The 16,553-nt window shown below is 36.4% G+C and overlaps 1 long non-coding RNA gene across 1 annotated transcript in view; it reads right to left on the bottom strand.

Annotated features, from left to right (window-relative positions):
• Positions 1-15,277, bottom strand: part of LOC145673718 (uncharacterized) — a 33,260-nt gene extending 17,983 nt beyond the window's left edge. Inside the window, exons 1-2 of the long non-coding RNA XR_014128790.1 lie at positions 15,152-15,277; positions 12,085-12,272 (exon numbers count right to left, since the gene is read on the bottom strand). This is a non-coding gene — a long non-coding RNA (uncharacterized LOC145673718). The remainder of the gene's footprint in view (positions 1-12,084; positions 12,273-15,151) is intronic.
• Positions 15,278-16,553: the final 1,276 nt, after the last annotated feature.

Genomic DNA, 16,553 nt, shown 5'->3' with positions numbered 1-16,553 from the left:
CCTGAGACCCCCCTGCTTCGAAATTTAAAAAAAAAACGGCTTCGTCTTGATCTGGGGCCTGGGCTAGGTACCCCTGACCAAAATTTTGTAACTCTCGGTCCACTCGTCTGATTCCCAGGCCGCACACAGACAGACAGACAGACTTACAGACAAACACACAAACAAACTCTTTATTTTATTTATATTAGATAAAAAATTAATATACTGAATATCAGCTCTCCAACTTGAACGGCTTGCGAGATACTAAATTTTTCGCAAAAATTCGGACCCTCTTAGAATATGTAACATAATGAAACAGATACATGTATGATAACTTCCTAGTTGAGATTGAGGCTTAAGTATATACCAAAAATCATTTCATCTGACTTTGCAATTTGGATATGATGATCATGCACACATAGTCACATTCAATTTTTTATATAATAATTCATATATTACACATGATTCAGGCATTTTTCCCAGTAGCTAGCTCCTCTACGAAATCACAGGCTGCGTCTCAAATAAGTCCTATTGCTATTATTACAATTGCAAATATCAATATCTAAAATTGCCTGAAGTTCTTTCGTCAATAGAAACAAATGAAACGAAAAAGGATGCCTTGAAAGTAGACAAATTCACCAGTGTTCAGAAGCTGTCTACAATGCACTTAGCAGAATGAGTCTGTTGTACGTAATACGTTGTTAAGTCAGAGTGGGTCCTGGTGGGTTTGGGGTTGTAGTGGGTCACGTTCTGTTAACCCGCGGTCCCCCGACCCGCTCCATCTCTGGACTCTACATACGGATAAAACAATCATATATATGTATTTTAACCTTCTTGATTTTACTGAACCTTCACTAATTTAAGATAATTTACAAGCAATGCAAGAAAGCAATTATTAATAACATATATAAAAATATAGAAATGTATTTTGAAGGAAAAAGTAATTGGTGTACTCGAGGTTCGAACTCGAGTTGCCTACTCAATAAGCAGACACCTTACCGACTTATCCAGGGCACAATGTGCAAGTTATCGTTTCGAAGCTTTATTTTTAATGTGTGTGTGGTAGTAGTGGTGCGACAACCGTCTTGAAGACCCATTTTGCAGTTACGAAATCACTCTTTTAACCCCCATTAATCCGATTTTTATACACCTCTCTCTCTCTCTATCTCTCTCTCTCTCTCTCTCTCTCTCTCTCTCTATATATATATATATATATATATATATATATAGATATAGATATAGATATAGATATAGATATATATACACAACAGTAAGTAAGAGTATAGATTAAGTTATTCTTGATTTTAATCTACAGAACAAATTATTTTAATGAAAACATGGGGCCTGTTGCCGTAGATGGCTAAAGACCGTAAATAAAGTTCAAACTTCAAGTGTAACTGGGGTAACTCCCGACAATAGCTGATTTAAGACGTTTGATAGCGCTGGTAATGACTGGTTTATAAACATACTTGCTATAGCGTGTGTAGGTAAGTCATTACAGTGTCTGACTGTTATGCTAAGTGTCCGGGGTTCGAGTCTCGGCCAGGACTGAGTTACATTTTTTCAAGGAGTTAAACACTATAAATGATGTTCGCGTTTGATGCTGAATGAGATTTATCCTATGAAGGGAGAAAAACCAGGACGGATACAGGGGGCAGGAGGAAAGACGGACACTGTTTATCCTTAAGTGTTAAAATTTAATTTATTCCCATGTCTTTTGCTCTTTCCTTTCCCTGTTTCCTTCTATTCTCATTTTGTTTAGCTTTCCATACTTTTTCTGTCTCTACATGATGCGTATTATTCTTTTCTGTTTCCTTTGCATTAATTCCTATCTTTTTGATCTTAAAGTGAATGGAATTTCTACAGATTTATCTCGTGGTTGTTTCTCTAAGTGATGCTCTCAGATAGTAATACTTTTTTCTCCAAGTGGAGGAATATCCTGGCATGTTATGTTTTCGGGCACGTATTTGCTGTCATGTTGGTTGTCCAACTATCAGACATAGAGTGAAACTATCCTGCTACTGGAAAAAGCTATCATTTCTTATGTATCCAACCTCCATTTATTACAGTCGCTGACTGTACAAGTCCGTGCTCGACATCAACACTCAACAGTGGCCTGAGTACAATGTGAGTAAGCGCCCTCCCAGTTGGCCGAAAGAGAAAAGGGGTGCACGGCTATTCTATGTTGAATCTTACAACCATCACACGTTTAAGGTCAAGCTGCTGGGTGCATAAAAAAGTACCACTCACCGCTCTTACTGCTGGAAAAGTACATTGTCTGAAAAGTGCGTAGCCAAATAACAAGCACATCTACGTATTTCTTGTAACTTTATTTTTTCAACGGCTCTTTTTTAGTTTAAGCGCGTCTCTAGGCACATAGTCACTTGACCTTTATAAAAAACAGGTACGGTCATGCGTGAGAAGGTTAAGTTGGCACCATTGCACAACATTTCTTTTCAAAAAAAAAAAAAAAGCAAAGACTAGATGTTTCTACGCAGACCTTCCCTCCGCAGCTACCGAAAGCCAGGTCACAAAAATATCACCTTTAAAGTAGCTTTGCTCCTCTCGCTTTTATTGTTGCGAAGTTGTGCCAACTAATAAAACTAGATTAAAATAAAAATCCCCGTCTTATAGAAGATACAATATCAATAGTGCACTGGCTGTTGTTAGCCACTATTCAAGAAAAAGGACTGTGATAATTCTACAGAATAGCTTTGCTACTCGAGTTGTGTTAAATTTTCACATGTGTCTGGTGCTGATCCAACTCCACCACACTTTGTAGTAGTCTTAAAATGGCAGTCGTTGTATCAACCACTTGACATGATGATCATTTTAATAACACATCATTGGTGTTTTATATACAGTTGCCAAACTACTACTTTTACAATAAGTACTTCTTGTTAAATTGACATGAGTGATAATTCTTTATAAGTGGTTACGAGGAACGGAATATAATTATCGACAAAGAGAAACATAGTGAACATAAGAACAGCAGATAGCAGCACTTCTACTAATGTAAATGTCAGAAAATTCACACGTTCAGGAAACTATTTTGTATTACAGGAAATATAATACATTGTTCGTTACCTAGTATAAATGTCAAATGTACCTCATAAAGATTTGTTGATAGCAAGAAATAAAAACTAATATAAACTCTAAATGTCAATTACTTATGATATCCTTAAAAACAATGTGTAAGCTTTAAATTACATTAATCATATAAGGTTTACAATAAAGATACATTCTTTCCTTGTGGATACGGAATAAAAAAATACTATTTCATTGTCATGGCTACAATTTATGTCATTTGAACTCGAATTTAGTAAAACTGTTCAGAGTAACTTATGTCACTAAAAGTATAAAGAAATAGACATTAAAAAACACATTTTGATTATTGAAATATTCCGTAGAAATAGAGCACAAAAGGAAAACAATGATGTATTGGAAGAAAGAGTTATATACATGTAGTATGTTGTATACTATAATAACATTACAAAAAGCACAAAGGTTGAGAAAATTGAATATTTTTAGTTATAGGTGGTCTAAGGAAGAGAAAAACAATCTGTTCTTGTTTATCAAATGGGGATTCTTTTAAAAGGAAAAGTTTAAGTTGACGAACTACAAATTGAAATAGAAACTTAAAACTGACATGCTCGTAGGTTTCTGAAATTGATAAGCACGAAAATCACACAAACACAAAATAAATAAATAAACAAATAAAAATAAAAAGATCTGCTTTAAGAGGATTTCTTAAAAAATTCAACCCCGCGCATTTTCACAGGACCCGTAACTACCTTAGTATTGATGCTAGATGAAAAATGAAAAAATGTTTCTTGTTACTCGTGAAGATCTTTACAACTTTTGTTTTGATAATTCTTTTATACATCATCTTTTTATTTTTCAAAATGGTGACCGGTTGAAAATTTAGAGCCTCCTTAATATCCTTACTATTGATCACAGAGGTAAAAAATGAAAGGTTTTAACAGGAAATATAAATGGTGTTAAAGTTCTAACGAAATTGATAAGGGATGATCAATCATAGCGAGCAGTCGATACTTTGTGAACATACATACATACATATATATATATATATATATATATATATATATATATATATATATATATATATATATCATCATAGGTATTCTGCCTTTATTGGCAGGTCATTTGCTGCAGCTGAGAAGCTTCCATGCTCCACGGTCCTCCGCTAACCTTTTCGTCTTCGCGTATGATCTTTCTGTTTTAATATCATCCATTAATTGTAGTCTCTTTCGCCCCCTCCCTCTCTTTCCCGCCACCATACCCTCTAGGACGTCCCTCATGATACAATCTCTTCTTAGACAATGTCCCAACCAGTTTCTCTTCCTCTTCGTAATAATATCTAAAAGTGTTCTTTTCTCACCCACCATTTCTAACACTCTCTCATTCGTTTTCCGCTCGACCCAACTAATTCTTTCCATTCTTCTCCACACCCACATCTCGAAGGCTTCCAGTCGATTTTCGTCACCTTTACGTAATGTCCACGTTTCCGCCCCATACAGTACAACACTCCACACGAAGCATTTTATGAGTCTTTTTCTCAACTCTTTGTTCAAGGTCCCACAAAACAGACTTTTCTTTCTTTTAAAGGCTTCTTTCGCCATTCCTATCCTTGCTTTTATTTCACGTTCGCATTTCATGTCATTACTAAGAACACTACCCAGGTATCGAAAACTATTCACTTGTTCTATTTTCTCCCCTCCTACTTTTATATTTGGCACAGACCCCATCGTTCCAATCACCATGGCTTTTGTCTTTCTAACATTTATTTTCATCCCATATTCCTCAAAACCCTTTCTCATTTTTTCTAACATTTTATTGATTTTCTTTTCAGATTCTGCAACAAGCGCCATATCGTCTGCAAATCTTATACATCTAATCATTCTACTTCCTACCGAAATGCCATCATTATCATGTAGGCTCTTTTTTACTATTTCTTCTAGATAGACATTAAATAGTGTTGGCGAGAGGCAGCATCCTTGTCGAACTCCCCTTCCAATTGCACTCTCTTCCGTCAGTTCTTCCCCTATCCTAACACTTACTTGTTGGTTCATGTATAAGTTTCTTATGAGTCTTCTATCTTTCCATTCCAACCCTATCTTTGTTAGAACTCCCAACAACAATTCCCAATTCACGCGGTCAAAAGCCTTTTCTAGATCAACAAATACAACATACACCTCTTTCCCTTTTTCTATAAACCTTTCACCGATCACCCTTAATAATCCAATAGCATCTCTTGTACCCTTGCCTCTTCTGAACCCGAACTGCTTTTCCTCAACATCTTTATTTGTTCTTCCATATAACCTTCTGTTCAGTATTCGGAGCAGAATTTTAGCTGCATGAGATATGAGACTAATAGTTCTATAATCCTCACATCTCTTTGGGTTCGATTTCTTAGCCATCGGTATCATGATCGTTTTCAGAAAGTCTCTTGGCCATTCTCCTGTTTCATATATTTCATTGCATAGTCGCCAAAATTCTTTCTTTCCCTTGTCTCCCATATTTTTAATGAATTCAATTCGTATGTTATCTATTCCTGTTGCCTTTCCATTCCTAATCTCGGATATAGCCTTTTCAAACTCATCCCGAAGAATACTAAATCCTTTATCATCCTCGCCTACTTCATTTTCCACTTCAACATTTAGGCTACACGGTCTATCCCTACTCTCATATAAGTCTTCAACGTATTCTTTCCACCTTCCTATGACCTCATTTCTCTCGCTGACTACCTTCCCATTCTTATTTTCTACTGCCATCATAATACTCCCTTGTTTCCTCCGAAATTCCATAGATTTCACCTCCTTGTACATTTCCTCATATTTCCCAACTCTTTCTAATTCTTCTATGTCCTCGCATTTTCTTTTGTAAAACTCTTCCCTCGCGTTGTCTGTTTCTCTTCGTAATTCATTATTTAACTTTCTGTACATCTTTCTGCCCTCTTCTGTATCAACCTGTTTCCACATCTTCCTCTCCCTCATTTTCTGCAACATCTGCTCCGTAACCCATGGATTCTTAGCAGTTTTGTGTTCGCGGTAACCTACTGCTTCTTCTGCAGCCTGCTGTAAGCAACGTTTAATATGTTCCCACCGTGCGTTACTACCTGCGCCTATCCTTTCCTCGTTTGAACATTTTTCTTCGAATTTTTCAGCGAAAAGATTTCTTATTTCCTCGTTTTTCAACTTTTCAGTATTCAACACTTTGTTACCTACTTTTCTTCTGCCTACATTTTTCAGTTGAATATTTACTTCGGCCAGCACAAGATTATGATCAGAGAAAATATCAGCCCCGGGAAGGGTCTTCGCGTTCTTTAAGCTATTCCGATACCTGTCCTGAATCATAACATAGTCTATCTGATATCTTCCGCCGTCTATTGGTGATTTCCATGTATATCTTCTTCTCTTGTGCTGATTGAACCAAGTGTTCCCAATTACTAGTGTATATATATATATATATAACTGGAAAAATTAAATACAAGTGAATAAGCACAGTATTAAGAACCAAGGGTTGATAAAAGAGGTGTAAGGCTATGGACTTAGCAAACGCAGAGGTCTTGGAGTGAAGTCCTCAGCTTGCATTATGAACGAGATTAGCCAAAGGTTAGTCTTTATATAACATTTAATATTTTTTTCTTTGTTCAGCATACAAACCCAGACAATTAGATTTTCATAATTCTAAATAATTTTAGCGAAGAGACCGTAGGTTGAATATAATTGTTCCCTGCAAATCAGCCAGGTGAATTGTACCTCGTCCAACGTTTCGAGATCAAAATCCAGTTAACCAGCCAATCAAAATTGGGGAAATAACTGATGCTGATTGGACGCCACCATTGGCCAATCAAATTCCGCCCCCTTCCTGTCAGTACCTATATAATAAACGCTTTCATTGGTCTCTCATAGGCAACATCAAGTCATGGTTCTACAAAACAGTGATAAGAGCAAACATAACTTATGGATCCCCACTTTTTACAATACAAAATATACTAAAACTCAGAGGACAGAGAGATTTTGGATCATATCCAAAATACAACATAACCAGATTAGAATATTTCATTGAACAGCTTAACACAAGTTTGCCAAAAGACAAAGACAAGTATAAACTAGTTTCTATGAAGATCGTTATCAAAATGTCAGGAAAACAGAACACCCTACAACACTAATTGAAGCTATGACTAACCTAGCACACACACACTTGTAGAAAAAAAAAAAAAAAAACAGAACTTGTTTTTCAAGTAAATCCCAAGGCGAAGTAAATTTTCACGTTCACGATGGACGATCAATTCGGATGATGTTAGCAACTCAAAAAAAAAAAAAAAAAAAATGAAGAGAAAAACACTTACATATTTCAAGAGACGTATGGCCCAATTCATCTGCAATTCTGTCAACACTGCCTAACACATAAATACCCAAACCTAGATACATTGAGTCCCGCCACAAAACATCCAAAACAGTTTAAAATATATATTGGACAAAGTGGCCGTAAACGCTAGACGCCCCTCTCCCCTTCCGGGTGGGACACACTTGACTTGATTTGACTTGATCTCTCATACTTCAGCCTGAAGACGAGAACAATGCTATCGGTTCTCGAAACATTGGACGACATAGAATTCAACTGACTGATGGCCCGAGAACAATTATATTCGTCACGATACCAAGGAAACTTCAGTTCTAAGACCGTAGGTTATTCAGAATTTTCGTATGTGTATCCTAAGGGAGGGAGGAGACTCAAAGGGGAAAAGTACTGTAAAGTTTATACCAAAAATCGAGTATTTCATGAGCTCCTCGCGTTAGGAAGATGAAACTCGGTATGAAGACTCTTCATTAAAAACAAGTTGAAACATGCCCTGCTGTCTTTTTTTTAAAACTGCTTTTAAGGGGGGAAAGCGAGTAATATTAATATTTCTTCTACATATTCATATTGACATGGGCAAATGTGAGGGGGAACGCGGGGAACGCCGTCCTCCCACCTCCGAAAATAAGTACGGCATTCCCTCAGTTCCTAAAAAGTTACAATGGGCAAAGATAGGCAAGGGGAAGGCCGGACGTCATGCTGCTACCTACCGTCCCCTACTTTTCCAGACCCACTTTTACCCCTGCATATAGGTGTGTTTGCCTCATAACGAGAAAACGATTGAACTACTTGAAATGAATGTTTGTAAATTGCATTATCCTCTAGATCAAATTTTATCATGTCACCATCAAAATTCGTATTCTAAAGAGAGGAGATTAAAAATGCACGCTAAAAATAGACTATCCTATCCTATGAAGATGGAACTCGATATATAAATTCCTCATTAAAAATAGGTAGCCATTTTATCCTACTTTTCTGGCAGCTCTGCTTGTAAAAGGCGAAGGGAAGCAATTTCTATATTTCTTTCCAAACGGTTTTCCATGTCGAGAACGGCTGAACCGTTTGAAACAAATTTTTGAACGTAGAATTTTGATTTTTACCTCCTTCATGTAACATGAACATACCTATTCTGAGCAGAGAAAGGGAGGGATTAAAATGTATACCTAAATTAGAGATTCTCACAGGCCTTGTATCTTAGAAAGATGAAACTCGATACTTAAACTCCTCACTGAAATTATTATCATTTTTGAAAATTCCACTTTTAGGGGAAAAAAGGATAATTTCTAAGATACAGGGGGAAATCTGTATCTTAGTGCCATGTTGTATCTACGAAATGATTGAAGTAAGGAAAACGTTTAATCCCTTCTAAATGAACTTTCGAAAGCAGTTAGCACTTGAGTCTGTCAGGGACAGAGCCGGCCTTAAGCCGATTGGACTGATTGCTCCCAATCGGGCCCCACGTCTAAAGGGGCCCTACTCTACTCTCCAGTCTAATCTACTCTTTAGTGCCATTTAACAGAATATTAGGCCCCAGATCAAACAAGTGTGTTGTGGCTCCTATGAATAGATTTTGCTCCTAATACATGTAATTAATACATGCCAGTCTGGTCGCGGGCCCCCCGGCCAAGTGGCTATGGCACCGTTAAGATGACTGTTATTCTTGGTTGTCAAGTACACACAACAACATATTGCAATACAGGTATATCCATGGACTCCACATGGCAAGGTATGACCTCTATGATATTAATTTACTGGTTTTCCTTACCAGTAAATGAATAGTTAGTTCATATTAAGTTTCCGAGCATAAGCAAATATTTTCTGAATTTAATGCTGCAGTAGTTTATTTTTTTATCGTTTGCAACTTCTGTTTTAAAAATAGATACTATGTCCAGGGAGTATTCTGCACACTTCCAATAGCCCTAATATACCCCCAAGATGAATTCATTTTCTCATTCATTCATTTTCAAGTATGATTTTAGTAACGGGCGACTTTTCGTAAGAAATCATACGCAGGTGTTATGTTTTATTCAGTCATATTAACACAAAGTGCAAATAGGGCCTATTATTTCAACTTTAAACTGCAAAATAACTTTCGAAAGTCAATTCATGTAAGGCCAAAATGACAAAGAAACTATGGTATTTATAGTAATTATGACGCATTTAAAACGTCATTCTCTTATATTTTTCACAATATAAGGATTGTTGGTACCTTTTGCTAAATTTTTAAAGCACGTCTTAAAGTATAATTATTGTTGTATGCATGGTCATCCGCAGGTTGGGACAAGGAGGTCAGTTACAGCACCTATATTTTCCAAAAGTGTTCAATTCTTCGAAATACATGCCAAAACTTGTTAGGTTGGCTTGCTGATACACAGTTGTATTAAATAGATTAGTATAAATTTAATAGTGCTATAGATATTTACTATATTTAATTATCATCACAGTGGCGTAGCCAGGATTTCATTTCGGACGCGTCCGTCGGTCATCCGCCGGAAAGTTTTCGGCAATGGGGAAACTGAAAGGCAATTTTAAAGTTTCTTCAACAACTTTAAAATTTTCGGGGATTTCCGGGAGCCCTCAGTGTTTGGTAATGCTGGGACTGAAAACGTAACTTTAGATTTTATTTTAACAATTTTCCAAGTGTCACTGAGGGCGTCACTAAAACAAATAGTATTATGACTATGTCCTTTTCTGATATGATATAGTCTATTAATTTTGAGGCACAATTTAAGCGCACAGTTTCATTGTCATCCATTCTGACTACAAAATCTTTATTAACTTCTGAAATGAAATGTTTTTTTTTTATTTGACATCCCAGGATTTGTTTTTAGGCGATGGATGATTAATGAAAGGGAGTGATTATGAAATTAAATTTTGTGTGCTCTCCAACCGGGAATCAGGCTCGAGACTATGTACAGGCACAGGCGCACGCGCTAACCACTAGAACAGGGTTGAGAGCCCAATATATATATATGGTCTTGTGCGTGTGCGTCGCATGTGTGCTTTTGTGTTCGTGGTTTCCGGGTTTTCGGCTTTCGGGTTTTTGGGTGTACCTCATTGCGTCATGGACAATAAGTGAAGAGGAGTGTCTTGACCGAAATGACGGTCCCAGCCTGGGTGTGCGGGCGGAAGGACACAACGGACCAGGATCCACACTAAGTGCTCTGAGTGGGTCCTGGACCTCAAGTCAGCACATACAGGACTGTGATATGGCATGGACACGAAACTGAGAACACTCACAGAGTACTTCATGAATAACCATTAAATTTAGGTCATATAAGAATGGAAGTTATTAGTGAAGTGAAATGTTAGTGTAAATGTGCCCCGTGACCACAGGAGAGAACCAATCATACAGTGAAAAACCGTAGTGATCTGTTTTGTTGTGAAAAGTGAAGAGGAGTGCAGTTTCATAAATAATCATACAGCATACAGGAGAGGAACCATTGTCATACGGTGAAAACCAAAGAAAGAAGATGAAGCAACACATTATTAAATAAAACTTAACTAAATAATATAACAATTTAAATAATTAATAAAGTAAATATAAAATTAATTAAACAATATCATTAAACACTCATGTGGAATAACAAGAGGGAAAAAAGGATAAATAGTAGCCTAAATAATAAATGTATTAATACATGATAATAAATAATATAGTAAACCATTAAATAAGATTAGGAAACCATAATTACAATAAAAAAATAAAAAAAATAGAAACTAGGTAACTAAAAAACATAATAAGACTACAATCTTAAAAAAATCTTAATAATTAAGAAAAGAAATCAATCAGTAGGAATTATATGGTTAAGAACTATAGGGAAATAATATATAAAAATAAACAAACAACAGCAAAATAAAAGAGTAGATTAGTTAGATAATATAGATAGATAAGTAGATAAGAATTAATAACAATAGAATGTATTATTTAAGTATTTTATATCGTATTTCATACTATTACAGTTGTTGGATCAGGAATTGAAATACTAAGTAGTATAGTTCAGGATAGGTGCAGATAGAGTTAAGCTGAGTAGCACTGCAAGAAAATTGTTGTTAATTTTTTTATAGCTTATTCTTGTTTGTTTCTTTGTTTTTTGTTTGTTTTGTTATTGTGCTGTGGTTCTTTTGTTCTTTCCCTTTTTCCCTTTTGTTTTTTCCCTTATCCTTTCCACCTTTTCTCTTTCAAACATGGATATCCAATAAAGATAAGAAAACAAATAAATGGCAATGATGATAACCCGTTCCGGTCAAAAGTTTCAGAGGCCGGATCTGAAAGACGGGCCTGAGCCAAATATATATATATATATATATATATATATATATATATATATATATATATATATATATATATATATTGGTTCTACAGAACTTGGTGCAAGTTAGTTGTATACCTGGGGCCCTGCGAAATGTTTCCAATCGGGCCCCGCACCACCTAAGGCCGGCTTTGTCGATTGAAGAGGGGGAATTTTTAATTTTCTGCAAGGAATGACCGATGTAATATTGTCTGAAATGCGTTTTAAAACATAATTAGCATTTGATTCAAGGTTTTTGTTTTCATTTTACTTTGATTACAATACCCAATTTAAGGGAGGAAAAGAGAATTCAAATATAACTTGAGACATTTTTCCATAATTTTTTCCATAATATTCTTCCTGTACAACACCATGTATTTAAAATAGAATATAAGATAATTACTATCAAATATTTGCTAAAACTACTTACGAGTCGATAAAGCGTTTTGAAGGATCTGTTCGTGCACGTCGATAGTTGGCCCGAAGTAATTGCGAAGCTTCTTTTGCCTCTTCCAGGCAGCGTTTTAAGTCAAACCTATCTAGGTAGTCACGGTTATGGACAACTGTATACAGAAGACTTAACGCTGCCAAATATCTGGTCTTATTCATTTCTTCATTCTACAAAAATAGAGCATAAATTACCATATTAGCATAGCGATATACAGGGGTAGACAAAAAAAATCTAAAAGTACATCATACAGGACAAGTAAATTTGGCCCTCCACTGAACAACACGTGTTGCGGTTACCGATTCTTTTTTTGTTTTCAATGTGTCAGGTGGATCTTCCTCTTCCGTCAGCAGTAACCAGTTCACCTGTGAGTGTCATGGTGTGAAAGTGGTGCGATAAAATGGGCGACCTGACAGACTTTCAAAGAGGCATGATCGTTGGTGCCCGTCTGGTTGGAGCTTCAGTGGCAACAGTGGCAAACATTGTGGGGCTATCGAAAGGCACTGTATCCAATGTCACGAGGGCATACACAATTCATGGGCAAACGACGTCTGCAAAGCACAACAGTGGTCGAAAGACAATCCTGTTAGAGAGGGACCGGAGGGCATTCAAACGGATTGTAAGAGCTAAAAAGAAGACCACTGCAATGAAAATTACGTCAGAATTATATTCTGGCCTACAGAACCCGGTTTCATCGAAAACAGTGCGACGTGAACTTCATAAAATGAAAATTCATGACAGGACCGCTATCGCCAAACCCCTGGTCACGGCAGTAAATGCGAAGAGGCGTATCCAGTGGTGCAAGGACCACAAGGCGTGGACTCATGAGCAGTGAAAACACGTAATTTGGTCCGATGAATCGACCTTCACCTTGTTTCCAACAACAGGTGATGTTTACGTACGGGGAACATGTCGCAAGCCTATGACACATACGGTCTGCTTCCAACTGTAAAGCACAGGGGTGATTCTGTTACAGTATGGGCAGTGATATCGTGGTTTTCTGCACGTCCCATCATAGCCCTGCATGGAATGATGAGTGCTAAGGCGTATGAGGCCATTTTGGGGGACCATTTTCTACCCATGGCCCAAATATTGTTCCCCGATGGTGATGGGATCTACCAAGATGATTTGACACCTTGTCACGCTGCAAAAACGGTGAAATCTTGGTTTGAGAAGTATGACCAGGAGCTATTGCACATCTCCCGGGTCCCACAATCACCAGATCTGAACATCATTGAGCCATTGTGGACTCAGTTAGAAAGGCGTGTTCGGTCTCATTACCATCTACCAGCATCCCTTAAGGAACTGAAGCACTTTTTCGAGGAAAAATGGTACAAAATTCTACACACCACGATTCAGTATCTGTATACGTCCATTTCACGTCGGATCCAAGCTGTTTTAGACCCAAAAGAAGGCCCCACATCATACTAGGTAAGATTTTCACACTTTTCGAAACGTTTTAGATTTTTTTGTCCAACCCCTGTATATATATAGGAGAAATATTATGTATTAGTAGTGCAAAGAAAGAATCCCAAGAGCTTGTTAACAAGAAACATTTTTAGAATACGAGGGGTGAACCAAAAGTAATGATAATTAACATTTGTAATACTCATAAAAATCTAAATAATATAATTTTACTCCTCTATACCTTCAATAGTTTTCTGTAAAATAAATTATATAAATAGACCGCCATTTCTGGGAGATACATTCATTTGAATGGAAGCAGTCAAGATAATAGTACGAAAATGGAAAGAAACAAAGTTTTGCACAGAGCTTGAGTTGCGATCACTGCCATCCGAGAAGCAGGCTTTAAACTGCTCAAATATCCATCCTATTTTCCAGGCCTAATCTCCAATGACTGTCACCTTATTTACTTGAGAAAATTATCACAGAGGCTGCTTTTTTCGTCTTCGGCGTCGGCGCACCTAATGGCTACATCAAAGTGAAATTGAAATCTAGAGGCCATATGCCGACATTGCGAACAAAAAGTGACAATAAAGTCAAAAGAGGAAACTAGAACAAAGTCTTGGGCTGGTCTTTAACAAAACAATGTTTGCTAACATAATTTATGGCCAATGAACTTCGGATTCCTCCTCGTAGTGAGCTTAGGGTTAATTTCAAAGCATAATAAGCTATGAAAATAAGTGAAGCTCTGGACAGTAATTGAAAGATGTTAGCAATTAGAAAGCCAAATATTTTATTTAGTTTTTGTATCGGAAAACTTTCTAGTAAAACTCATAGTCAAAGCCAATCGGAAAACATCAATAGAAAAAAAAGAAGCAGTTTTAGTCTAAAATTGACAATTTTTTTTTAAACAAAAGCATAAATAAACCTTAAAGAATTTACCCATGAGGCACGAATTTAACGTGTTTGTCATAAACGAAAAAATAAACCACCGCAATACAGAAAAGAAATACATAAAATAACCAATAATTACATTTTTGAAATTGTTGTACGTGTTGCATACCCACATCACTATCAAAACCTAAACCCATGCGCGCCACCTAAACGACCTCCAAAAAATCTGAAAAAAAAATCAGGCATCTTTTTGGTCACAAATGATCATTTTTCCACACTACTCACCTTAATACAGTATTTCGAAAAAAAGTTTTTTTTTTTTTTTATACAACCTAGCCAGCAATTGTGTTTCAATGTGGGTAAGCTTTTTCTATAGGCAACTGTAAAAGTGAAGATGTTCTATATCCTAACTGGTGGATCGAATAAACGGCTGTCAAAATAAAAAAAAAAGCTTACAAAGCAAGGCAAAGTCTACAACTATACAAAGTTTGATCAATATAGGATTAGTTTCATCGATTGCATTTTAGTGTTTTTGTAGGTTCATGACTAATAACTCGAGAAACAAAGGTCAGTTGTACACCATAATACTTCAATTACATCAAGATTTACTATTATACCAAGTTTTGTCAAGATTAGATGCGTTCCATATACCGCGTGTGTTTGACTTGTTTTAGAGAAGTCAAATGAATGATGAAAACATCAAATATATATAACTCATTAAATTTAATAAAATCATCATTATAATTATTACCTGTCCGTCCATTTTGAACTTTCGCGTGAAAGCGGAGAGAAACGCACTTCCAAATTCAAAGTCCTTTACAAACAAATCCGCAATACCTGAGGCTACAGGTGGCAAATCCTCAATTGCTGCGGTAGGTTTCATATTGTCTTTCTGCAATGGAATAAGATGTAAATTTTATAAGAAGGAAGGTTTGTCAGGTTTGAAAACTAACTTCTAATGAGCAACAGTTCTCCTAAGTCTCAAGTTTAACCATGTCGTGGCTCTTTTTCGTTTCCTTTTAATATGATATTCCATGGAGAGCATTTCTAAATTTATACGATATTCACTGGAGTGCAATAATCCACATTCAATCATTCAGCTATCATAGTTTGAAAAACTTTAACTTTCAGAAATTGACTTGAAACGTTTGTATATACAATACATGTACAGATGAAGGAAAAATGGAATGAAATCTTTAAGTTTTACGTCCCACGTTTATGCCGGCTAGGCTAAAGGAGACGGTGATGATGAGAAATGAATGCAATAGTGGAATGAAGAAAGTGGGAAGAAACTGTTGAACCCCGAGAAAACCCACGAACACGGTGTTTGTCCACCACAAAGCCCACTTGGATCGAATCACGGACAACACGCACCAGAGGTGAACGCTCTTCTCCAACAGACGAAAGTAAACTCAGGTAATCTTATTTCTTCTAAGTTCAAATGCAGAAATAATTTACAATTAAAATAAGATAAAAACTTACAAAATCCTACGATTTGATTTCTTATGGAATCAATAAGAACACGGAATTAATTCATCACTTCCTTTTCAATGTGCTTAGCGGGTAATCAGCACAAAGCTTAGAAGCTCCACCCTTCCGCCGCCAAAAAAAAAAGTACAAAACAAAAGATTTTTCTTTTCAACCACAACTGAGATTGTGATTTTAATGTAGGAAAGGCCAGGCTTTTCAAGGACCTGATTAGGGTGCGAAATAAAGGGTGCGAATCAGTTCCCCGTCGTTCGTGAATATTGAATGTACTACTCGTAATTGCGCATAACAAAGTAGGATATGAATTTATAAATGCTCTTAGTGGTTGGTCAAGAAGTAAACAAATAGCTTCTTCCATCATACTCAGGCATGTCATATCCATCCTCTATATTTGTATCGATTATCATCTTGTTTTAATTTTTGTTATATTTCATTTTAGTTAGCAAGTTTGCTTAATATTTGTAATATCCAATAAATAAAACAAGTGGACTTAATAGAACTTAAGTGGACTATTATTGCTTGAGCATCACTGCCTTTTACAGTTTACGGAAATGAACTTTTGAAACTACTCCAAATCTGAGTTATATATTCTCTCGTGGCTATATGTTAATGTATAAGCTTACGATGCGTCTGTAGTGAGCAGACACGTTAGTGAAGGTGAGTAA

The sequence above is a fragment of the Thermobia domestica genome, chromosome 17, assembly GCF_964235325.1.
Source record: "Thermobia domestica chromosome 17, izTheDome1.hap1.1, whole genome shotgun sequence".
Classification (NCBI taxonomy): domain Eukaryota; kingdom Metazoa; phylum Arthropoda; class Insecta; order Zygentoma; family Lepismatidae; genus Thermobia; species Thermobia domestica.
Note: the sequence above shows the minus strand (reverse complement) of the source record. Positions and strands in the feature narration are given on the sequence as shown.